Below are 12,480 nucleotides of genomic sequence, written 5' to 3'. Positions count from 1 at the left end.
ATAAACCTCAAAAAACAAAAGTGAAAAATGTGCAATATATTAGTGGTATATATCGGCAGAAGACAAAATAGGGTTGTGGTCAAAGATTTACAGTGCATCAATCCAAGGACAATGTCATGACAGTTTCTACTTATTTTATTTTATTTTGGATGACAGTTTCTACTTGTCTGTTAACATACGACTAGAGACTTGTAATTAATTTCACACTATAGTTTCCAAAAAGTAGGAACTCAATAGATTGCTTAATATTCTAACATTCAACTTTATCCCACATTGGATTAATATAACTCAAATCGAGTAACATATATCCAATCGTCAATGAGAGGTGACTCGATTGATAATTGACTAAGTCAATCTCTCTCACACATTTTAAGCCTAAAAAGAAAAACTAATAGGGATGAGGCAAGAAAAATAAATTGGACCTTTGGCCATCAAACCAATATATGAGACATTTCATGAGACCATCAAAAGAATGCAAAACACAAATTTAACAGCATTCATACACAAAAAGTTCACATTCCCATCTATTGCACCGGATCATTATTGTCCAATCCAATAGATAATACAGAGTACATCGTCCAAAACAACAACAAAAAAGGTGGCAACCATCCCAACAGTAGTAGAAAGAAGCAACTGAATCATGAAGGTATCGTCCAAAAACCAACTAAAAGGAATCAATTTGCATTCGATTGAGAGGGGTTGTGAGGAACTTCCAAAACTCTTGGCCTGCGGATATCTTGATATTGAACTGGTACTTGCTCTAATGAAGGATCCTGATACTACTAAACCAATATTCCTTTGGTGGTTCTGTTGAAGGTTCTTAGTGCTGCATCTCTTCTTCATGCGTTTGTTACTCTCCCTGCCGGCTCCAATTAAGGCTCCCGGTACTGCCTCTGCTTCATGCACTTTCTACTCCTTTGATGGTCGAATCAAGGCCGGGCAATCAAAGCATACTATATCCAGCATTTTCTGTTGAAGGTTCTTAGTGCTGCATCTCTTCTTCATGCGTTTGTTACTCTCCCTGCCGGCTCCAATTAAGGCTCTCGGTACTGCCTCTGCTTCATGCACTTTCTACTCCTTTGATGGTCGAATCAAGGCCGGGCAATCAAAGCATACTATATCCAGCATTTTCATCTGCCCCATAGACATGATCAGGATCATACCTGTATTTGCTCTTATTGCCAAGGCCAAGCTGATTTGCTACTCGTCATCACCATGTGGTTGTCGGTCCACATTTGCATCTATTCCTTCATGCTGGATCTCATCCCCAATAGCAGCCTCTTCTGCTTCATGCTTCCGCTAGTGTTGTACTTCCTTCTAAAACTAGGTTTGCCTTGTTTTAGGTTCTGCTACACATTCTGCATACCTCCACCTGACGCACATTCAGCGAGCTTTCCTCCTGCTCATTACATGCTTTTTAATGCAGTCATTTGCTACCTTCCTTGTCGCTCTAGCTTGCCTGTCCGCTAGCCCTTACTGCTTTTCTTGTTTGGTCTAGCCTGGCAGAAATTGACACACAGTATTAGAGCGTTCTAAATGAAGACTACATTTCCTAAATGAAAAGAGAAATTGAAAATGAAAGTGCACTTCTTGTCACTGCTTCAATGCAAATCTCCACATTATGATCCAACCTTGAAGTTCAAGATATGCTATATTGCAAAGTCCCTCGTGTCATACACGTCCCATATGGAAAGTTCTATACCCTCTTTCCTTTTCCTATCAAGATAATGAAACACAAAGGAAGTGGAGATGATTCACAAGACGAACACAAATACTGGTCCACTCATATCATCAACTAAAACAACAATATATATACACATATATACACAAGCAAGCATGTGGTCTAGTGGTCTAGTTACAGTAGTGCAACCTAGAGGTCACAAGTTTAATTCCTAGAAATAGCCTCTACATAGGGTAAAGTCTGTGTATATCCTGTTTGTCCCCAATTCTGCTCACTGCCGGAGTCATGTACACGAGCAGATCATGGTAGATTCCTTGCAACCAGATGGTTGATTTAAGGCACGACCAGCATTGAGATCAGCCAATACATAAACAGAGCGCACATCCTCGTGAAGAGTATGGCATTGAGTGCCCTGCAAGGAACTTCCAGAAGTTATTGGCCCTTCATTCCTCCAAGTGCGGTACTTATCAATATTAAATTGACAGTTTTCATTTGCAGACGAAGAAAGCGAGGGACCCGAAGGGAAAGTGGCCACTGAAGCGCTTCCAGATGGGCCATATCATATCAGAGATATGGCTGCCTTGCTGATCAACGAAGCAAACCAATTTGAAGAAAAATACCTAAAATTAAAAACGTCAGCGTTGCTCCCACCAGAGGGAGGATATGTAGACATGCTACACTGAGTTTTTGCATTACCAAGTTTGCTCTGGGAGAAGTTGCAAGCATTCACCAAGCCAGAATCATTTTGGAAGAACCTCCTTGAAAGATCCAAGTGAGAGGTTGTCCTAGCAAGGAGATCCCAAGGAGGATCTGAGCAAGAGGTTGTCCTAGCAAGGAGATTCCAAGGAGGATCCAAGCGAGAGGTTGTCCTGGTTAGGAGATTCATATTGCTTGCCGGACCCCCAACGAGATCTGTGGGTACGGAGCTGGGGAGGAGATTAGCACTGGCGCCAACATTATGAACAGAACCACTGGAATGAGCAGGGTAATTCCAGCTCCTCCTTGACTTGACCTCTTCCTGATGAACACTAAGATGGCCCCCATGCGCCTGGTAGTTATTAAAAATTTTGTTGCAATACATGCATGAGCAAACATCGACATGATTCTCTGCTTTTTCTTTACCAGTAAGAAAATTCATGACTCGAGTCCAAGGAAAACCTTCAATAAAGATTCCTTTCAAGAAGATATGAACACTAGCAAATTGCAATGAAACCTAGTAGTGAGTACCGAGTAAGAACCTCAACTCCTTACCCTTTTTTCATATTACTCTCAGGATTAAAAAGAGAAAATAGGGCTAATTAACGTACCCAACAACAATCTTCTCAACAAATATGTAAAACAACAAAAAATAATAAATCATTCTAGAAAAGGAAAACATAGAAAGCACAAATGGGAAATTTTTTTCACATATCCATTCCACGCGGTGACAGATCCAGAGCAACATTACCAGTAATAATCTACATTTAGAATGCCCATAAGTGCTCAGAGAAAGCATCAAGGCCTTGCAAAATTCTCATGTGAAATAATCTTGGTATAGTTACAACTCTTAATTACTTATACCTATTTTTAAACTCATCCATTAAAAAGAATCTCCTTTATATATGTTGCAACAATTAACAAATTTTCATGAGCCTGTGAAAATTCAAGTTGAAAGAATGACTAACCTGTCAAATTAGATGTTTGTTGTGTCATTACAAATAGGCACAGCATTTACTGTAGCCAATTCCAGTTTGCAAGTAGAACCAAGAATTTGACACACAATTACTACATGTCTTTTACTTATTGGGTAGTAAAATCTTTAAGAATTTGAACAAAAAATGCTCACCAACAGTTATGCTTTTTCCAAGAAACCGTATATAAAAACTTCATTCAAAATCACTGCAAAAATTATGTCCTTCAAAATCTATGTAAACTTCTTCACCAACATATGATGTAGAAACCTTATTGAATGCATCTATTACTGTGCTAACAGGTAATACGCCTTGCAGAGAACACATTACTTTATCCTCATTCAGAAACATATATCTATTCCTAGTAAATAATCATGAACCCCATCACAATAAATGCTCAAAGGATTTACAAGCATCGACTCTAAACAACTTCTTTGAAACATTTACGAAAAACTCAAAAATTGGATATTCCAAACAATTCAATAGTTCTCATCCAACTTGTATGAGCAATATGCCAAAATCTCTCCCCTCGGAGTCCAACTATTGATATCTCCACCAGCCAAATCAACAACTCAATCACACCATAACATAGGCAAAATCACACACCGAGACAACCCCGAACTCCATGTTAAAACAAAAAATAATCAGAACATAGCAGACACAGGAGGGGCGAGTGTTGTCTGAAGTGATTTTGATGACGAGATGATGTTGCGGAAGATCAGATCAAATCAGACGGCCTTGTTTGCGCTTGAAGTAGACGAATCAGTAGCCACCTTCGCAGTCGGGTCTTCTATATGGGACCACTATGGGTGTGATAAGAGGGGCACAGGCTATGGAAGAAACGACATCGTTGTTGGGTCGTAATCTGGATTCAGGAAGCGATCAATGGCTTCACAGCCCTCATCGAGGTAGGCTTGCAAGCGATCTTGATCGTAATCCAGCCCAGTGCCATCGCTGTGCCCAAGTTTTTCAGAGTCTGACAAAATTTGTGGATTTCTTGGGTTCGTGCGAACCGCGTGAAGTGAGCTTGAGAGCGGATTTGGAGGAATATAATGGGCTGTCCGCTGTCGCATGCTGGATTGGGCCTTTAATTTGTCAGCCCACCAGGTAGGTATTCCTGGGCTAAGCCGGCAGGCAAAAGGCCCGAGTTCCCAGACCTGATGAAGAACCAGTAAGCCCAACTTTCTTTCTTTAATCGGGCCATCAGGCTCATCGTGGCCTATGTGACCATAATTTGAAGGTATCGTCACTTTCCAATATCCAATTACGGATTTAATTTCACATTGGATTATTAACAACCTTTTGAAGTCAACTTGAAACAGAACAACACCAACACAAAAAGAAAAACTTTTCTCATTATGTGACATATTAATTGCGAAAATGATAAGAATCCCAATATTTTTTATCTCAAGTATCCCAAATGTTAAGATGGACGCACAGATCCATATAAAATCGTGAGTCCCACATGCCCCACATGATTCCTATGAAACCGTGTACGTTCATCTCAATATTTAGATAATTGAGACAAAAAACACTGTGATCCGTAACACTGGTGTATTAATTCTTCATCGATTAGCAAGCACTAATGGGCTTTGACAAACGACAATTGATTTGAATGCAAAAGAAAGTATCAGTGTAACAGTAGATGTAGTTGCAAAAGTTACAATCACATTGTCACCATTAAAGCACCAAATTTTTGACAAAAACTAGAGAACTACACGTAAAATGTTTTGACATGGACTAACAAGAAGATATATATAGAAAAGTGGAGGTACAGATCCATCTCACATTGGGTGGTGGTTACATTGGCATATTAGAATTTAAGTGGCCTTTTGGTGGATTGTGACTCTCTTTCGCCTACCAAATTATATGTTAGTCAATTATGTTATGTAGATGTATATGTATATGTATATTAGTATATATATTGACGTGGATTACGATGATATCGATCAAAGTTGTAAAGCATTTATAGGATTACGTACGTATAGTAGTAATCTCATTATCGAGTGATATTAGGTATTAGGTGCATGGGCCATGCATATGTCACATTTTCGATTATCCTCGTAGAAGGAAGTGTTTCTAATAAGTTGCTTTGGTACAATAATATATATATATATGAATTCTCACATAAGAGTGATTAAGTGATTGAATAACCTTTAACTAATCATATTTAAGAAGTTGGGATTCCTTTTCCTAACTAGGCTCCAATAATTCTCCGAACGATATACAGCTAATCGATTGATATTATTGCTAATTTGGGTAGTCTTTTTCTCCCCCAACTAATTGTAAAATCTTTATATAATATGGCTAATCGTTTTGTGATTTTTGCAAATTATGATCTTTTTTTGTATGCACTATCCTATATAGAAAGAACTCCATAAGTTAATTTGTTAAGCGAGAGAATATTTATTCATTTAAGTGCACTCCGCACTACTTCTCTTTCAATCCGTTTCAATCGAATATCTAATTTTCAAGGGGGAAAAAACAGGTAAATGTGAGATAATTTGGTGTTTAATATTTCAAGAAATTGAAGTAACAAATTGGTTTGATTTTAACTACTGACCTAACTTTAACTGGAGTATCCATCATCACTTTAAGAAAAAATCCATATCAAGAATCCACCAAATATGTTTCCCATTCCAATAGACTTAATGATTTGGTTCATGAACTTGGACACATATTCAATAGTCATCTCTCTCTCTCTCTCTCTCTCTCTCTATATATATATATATATACACACACACACACACAAAACATACATATATATGTGCTTATTTAACAAAGAAATGGAAAAAACAACAAAAAGGTGTGCGAGGTTTGAACGCTAATGCGTGTTTATCTCAAATTCACATATACCCAAATTAAATATTACCACAAATTAGACATTGATACAAAGAGTTTTTTATTCCAAGTACACAATAATTTCATTGATGTCCTTAAATCTTATACGTGAATGGTGCAATATGTGTGTGTTGATGAGATCAAATGATCCAATCACCTCGTATTCTCTCCATCTACTATATATAATTATATGCACACCATTTGCCAACAAATCAACACAAATAATAATAATCCCATATCAACTCTCACTAAGACATTTGTCTTCATTATTGTCACCTTTTTTACTAAAGCCTCTGCAGGGTTTATAAGTTTTTTAATTTTTGTCTAGTTAGAAGAATCATTACACTTTATACCTAATTATTGCATCTTTCTTTGGGCAAGAATTCAATAGATTTTCTAGAAGATTTTGACCTCCTCTTGCTAGAGTGCATGCACATTGACATATCTAAGAAAAAAGTGTGAGACCAACCATATATATATAGGGCCCATTTTAATTTCTTGAGCTAATAATAATCTTCAAGATTTTTAAAAGTAATGGGAACAAACCATAATTGGATTAGATAGTTAGGTGGGTATTGACAGTTGATACTTTATTTTTAGAGGGGTCGGGTCAGCGATATGGGAAATTCAATATATATATATATATATAAAATTATATATATATAAATATAATTATATTTTATATATTGAGAGTGGAGCACATGATTTGCATCCCATTTAACAAACATTAATCGCTTCACTAACTAGGGAGAGCTCTTTTAATTTAAAATTAGTAAAGTAAGCTTTGATTAATAAACTAGGGTTATGGTTAGGTTAGGGTTAATTACAACCATAGCATACCTGAATCTAGATTTGGTTTTGGTATGTATCTTACCTGACTAGATAGCTAACCTTTCTAGTCAAAAAGATCGATCGAACTTTTCTTTTTTCTTTTTGTTTGAACCGTGCAAGCCACATTCTCCACAACACACCGTCCAAAAAGAATTAAATAACCAGTTTCTTTTTCTCGTCCAATAAACTTTACTGCTAGATATGATATCTTACCTGCATTTGGAATTTGTATACACATCTACATCAAAATATGTTCAATAGGTTAAAGAATTTTTGATGTCCATATGGAAATTTGTTGCATAGGTAAACCATTTTGAGCAGGGCACATTATGTAAGTTTGATCCTATTGAGCTGATAATTAAATTCCTAATCTACATAGTTTAGTACATGAAAAATAAAACCTTAAATGTATGTAAAGAATAATAAGAAACCCAAACTCTGTCATTTTGTTCATTTAGTTGGGATGGCGAAGTTGATTTTGGTAACTCCTAACAAATACGGGAGGTCGCAAGTTCAACTCCCACACCTAGCAGTTTCGGCGTTATTTCTCGCATATGCTTAAGTTCGATCGTTTCTGTCACCAGCGTGGAGCGACCTGAGTTTGCGACCTAAATTTAGAGTGGGCTCAGCTCTCCGTAGGCATCCTTTCTTTGTTTTTGGTATTAGCCACTATTTAGGATTTTGAATAAGTTGAAGACTAAATTAATAAACATTAAAATCAATATATGTTCATAAAAAATGTGATTGCACATATATGTGCAACCATGTGTCCACGTGGGAGTATAAGCCAATTTATTTGCCATGCACGTGCCACACGTGAGGTGCATAATGAGTAGCTACTCAATGAGTCTTCATAATTCAACAATGCACCACTAATTAAGAATGGATCATGTCATGTTACACCGTGTGTGTGTATCAATCTATATATATATAACTGAGGATCCACAAGGCTTCTCCTTAATTCATAGTGCCACGTGGACGTCTTTACAAAAAAGCCTACATAGACAAAAGAAAATTTAAAATATATTAGAAAACTTTAAGACCCACAACCACACACATAAATATATTGCAAAACTTTAATACCCACAACCACATTCATACACTTTAAGACCCACAACCACACTCATACAGTTAATAGTATTCAAATAATTTTAAAATTATATTGAATTGTATGGGAATTTAATGTTTCATAGGAGTGGTTTGATGTTGTTTTGGTTTCTCAAAGGTCATGTATTGCTAATTATGAGAGTCTTTTGATATTACTCAATTAATGAAATTCATTTGTAGTATTTAGTTTGAAAACATTTTGTGTGTTTTTGGCATTAATTACCATCATTTTGTGGGATTTTTTGTGTGTTTTTATCATTTAGTGTGTTTTTGATGTATTTTGTGTGTTTTTATAGTATTTAGTTGATGTATTGTGCATGTTTAGAGTTTGGTCAGGTTTAATAGTCTGTTTGGATTGCAACATACATAACATGAGAGGCTTTTCTCATGCTATATTGTTCTAATGTGTAAGTAAATTCAGCCCATTTGGTATTGGAACATGTAAGTGGTGACAGGAAAGCACGGTAGAATTCAATGAGTTGTTGAAGGTCAAAGTGATTATAGGCATAAATCTACCAGTCATACATAACATTTCAAAAATATAAATTCAAAAATCTTATTCTAAAAATATTAATAATTTTATTCCAAAAATATCATTTCAAAAATACTACTTATGCTACATTGTACTTCTCGATATTAAATGTCACTTTGTAGAGATTGTTGTACTAACCATACAATATTGTCTCATAAACATGTCTTTGGTGACCTATAACACTTTGTAGATACTAGCGACGCAAATAAAAATTGATAAACTCTTAGCATACTTATTCCTTATGTATCAAATTTCTTACACCCTATTAGAAAAAAAAATTCTTAGCAAATTAAAAAACAAGTATTGTACATATTTTATCTTCATCTCACAATCATCTCTATTTTCTACAATTAAAGCTCTACTGTTTTTCATGTTAACAAAGTATCGAAAAACTTTTACACATCTCTATTTTTCAATTAAAATATGTACCGCGCGAAGCGCGGACATGCAACTAGTATATATATATATATACACACACCTGATTTTATTATATTTGTTTTTTAAGTCCAAGATTCGTCTGTGATTTGACAACTAATAAGACTCGATATGTAATAATTGTGAAGCAAATAATTAGGGTTTTGAATATTTTGATATTGATAGAACAACATAATGGAGGGTATATAAATATAACATGCTTATATACATACATTATTGGAGGGATTGAAACTAACTGTATCTAACTGCCAAACATGTGATGCTGTCGAGGATCATATACTTTCTGAGTTTCTGTTGCTTTTCTTCTTCTTCTTTTTTTGCGATAAAGCTTCGTGTATATTGAAATATATAGAGCCAAATGAATACAGACCTGGGGCATATAGACAGATACTGACCGAGGATCATACGGGTTGCCTTGAGTGTTCTACACCATACTCGATCGTAAAGAGCCCATGCAATGCAGAAAAGATGTGATCAATGGATTCTGTTGCTTTTTCTTAGCGGCAGTTGTATTAGCTCTAACATAACAACATTAATCATGATTACCAACCGATTCTGACTTTGTCAATTACTGATGAACTACTGCCACTATGATTAACAACTAAGTCTTCAGTGCATAGATCATATATGTATATAGTTCATGTGCTTCAATAATTGTAATCAACAAAATATCTCTTTCTTTTTAAGTATATATATAAACAAACGGTGGCCCCATAATGTTGCCAATTAAACTAAACATAATTCAGTGCTAACCATGTGAGATCACCCTTAATCACTTAAGTTTCATTTCATACATACATTCACATACGTACATACATATCTATATATATACATATATAGAGGATTTCTCACATAAGAGTCTAATGTAAAGGTGTAAAATAGGGGTTACATTTTAATGGTGTGGATGAATGAGATGACAAGTGGAGTCCATTGCTTCGGATTCCACATGTTTCAAATCAATGGTGTAAATGTAGACTCTTATTTTACACCCTTACATTAAACCTTTATGTGAGAATTCCTCTACATATATATGTGTGGAAAGAAGGTTGTAATTAATGTTGATCGAATAAACCAAAATGTGCCCTAATTATTTACATTAATTATGGTGTAGAAGTGCATACAAAGCTTCTCTTATATGTGGAAACTCACAAGTTATATTAACTTATGCACCTCAATCTCACTGTTGATTTGAAACATGTGGGTCCTAAAATAGTGAGTTTTACTTATCATTTAACTCATCCACACCTTCAAAAGGTTATGCGTATTTTACGTCTACATAGGACGTAGAATTTATATATATAACCATTATTCAAACCAAGTTTGTGAAGCAACTTGGTGGTTTGTCATTGTCACACACTTTGAGAATATCGATCCCCCTATATAAATGGCCCCCTAAGAACGAAACGTCACTACAAGTTGGATTGTGTGATTTAACATGTCTGGCTAGTAGTGCTTTGTTGTGGGCAACACACTATGAATACCACACTCACAAACACCCTTGCGCAGTCCGTCAATTCATATTGGTGCGGACCCATGTTTTGTGTTTCTCAAATACATGTTTCACTTTCCATATATATGCATAATGCAATGATGCATCAAAAATTTTGAAAAAATTATAAATGTGTAATATTTAACATAACGAAACCAAAATATATTTTGTTTGAAACAAAAATCGAATTTATCGAGATCAAAATATCAAATGTTTTGAGTTTATATCCGACGGTCTAGAATTGTCATGCTCAAGCGCGATAATTTAACTTTTGTTTCGAACAAAAAAATATCATTGAATTTGTTTCGCTAAATATTACATTACGCATTTAATTTTTGTAAAAATTTTTCATACACCAAAATGATGCACCAATCATAGAACCTGTGCATAATACACATGTCCTGCCCTAATACGTAATTCTAACATTTATGAGATTCGAATCCTGATCATTAAGAAAATAAACTCTATCTTTGTCGCTACGCCAGCAGCTCAAGTGTGCTTCTCTTGCGTTGGAATTGATCAGTCGGCGATCAGTTTATACTTCACATAGTGCGAGGCCAATTGAGTGCAACTTGCATTGGCAGTAAAAGGCACTAAAAAAACAGCTTTTGTAGGAAAATTAATTATAACCACTTCGAGTTTTTTTGGAAAAAAAAAGTAGAAGCTTTAACAATTCATTCCATGAAAACAAAGTTACACCTAGCGTCGCGATAACTTTAGAGGAAATTACAAATCGAAACTAAAGAAAGTAGACACCAAGATCCAAGAATAACAAAAAAAATAAACACCAAACAACACTGAGGGATGACTACTTCAAATTTTACACACAATACATATTAACATGTTCATTAATTACTAATGCATTTGTAAGTAATTAATTACAACAGCATGAAATGGCCCTAATTAACTATTACATGTCACAAGTTATAATTATATATATTGTTACATCATGTGAAAGACGCACCATCAATGATTTCAAGCCCTCCACCATCTTTCACTACAAAGTACAAACAACAGGATATCTACATATATGGATCAGGTCACACTAGACGATGAAATTTGACACTAGTGAAGTGCCGGTCGAGAAAGTTTCGACGGTCAAATTAGTTGATGATAACAATGTGTCACGATTGAAAACAAAGGGATCGCTATTAACTGATTTATTAGTGGTAAAATCTAAATAATGGAATGAAGGTGCTCCACTATACGTTGAAGTTAGGCTACGATATGCTTTTTATTATCGCCGAAAGCCACACTAGCTATAGCTAGGTATATATATATGTGTGCGTATGTACGCGCGTATGTATATATTTATATTTATTTATTATCTTATGGACGTGTGAATCATCATTCGAGGATTACGAACCTTTGTCCGAAAAATTTGAAGCCGGTTGTATGATTCTATGAGAAAAATGAACGGGAAACCACTATATATATGTATTGTACAAAACAAAACACAAGCCACAGTTGATATTGCAAATAAGAGCTTGAATATCGTTTGTAAATAATATAAGGAACATGATAGCTAGGTATATAACTACTAAAGGTACTGAAAAAAGAATAATAACCATTAATTCATCTCCTAGTATATTTTCAAGAAGTCCCGAAAATTAAATGATAAAAGTTTTGTGAAATCTTATAAAACATTAATGGGCAAAAGGATTGGAGTTGGACCAGTTTGTTGAATGTATTTCCTGAAATAAGCTAATCTTTTTTAGGCAAGACAGCAAGGGCATGCATCTCTTCAGTTAATTTTAATTAGTACTATAATTAATACGATAAATAATTAATAAAATCCGCACTTGCTGTTGATGTAGAGTCAGCCATGACACTAGCTTGGTTTATCAAGCTTTTACATAATAATCAAATATATAACATATATATATAATATACA

At 35.1% G+C, this 12,480-nt stretch overlaps 1 long non-coding RNA gene across 1 annotated transcript; it reads right to left on the bottom strand.

Moving 5' to 3' along the window:
• Positions 1–456: 456 nt before the first annotated feature.
• Positions 457–4,355, bottom strand: LOC120001985. Its single transcript, XR_005469079.1, has 2 exons — positions 2,378–4,355; positions 457–2,301 (listed from the first exon to the last, which is right to left on the bottom strand). It is a non-coding gene; the product is annotated as an uncharacterized LOC120001985 (long non-coding RNA).
• Between the last annotated feature and the right edge of the window lie 8,125 nt (positions 4,356–12,480).

Source organism: Tripterygium wilfordii, chromosome 1 (assembly GCF_013401445.1).
Source record: "Tripterygium wilfordii isolate XIE 37 chromosome 1, ASM1340144v1, whole genome shotgun sequence".
NCBI lineage: Eukaryota > Viridiplantae > Streptophyta > Magnoliopsida > Celastrales > Celastraceae > Tripterygium > Tripterygium wilfordii.
The sequence above is the reverse complement of the archived record's forward strand: the minus strand, read 5'-3'. Positions and strand labels throughout refer to the sequence as shown.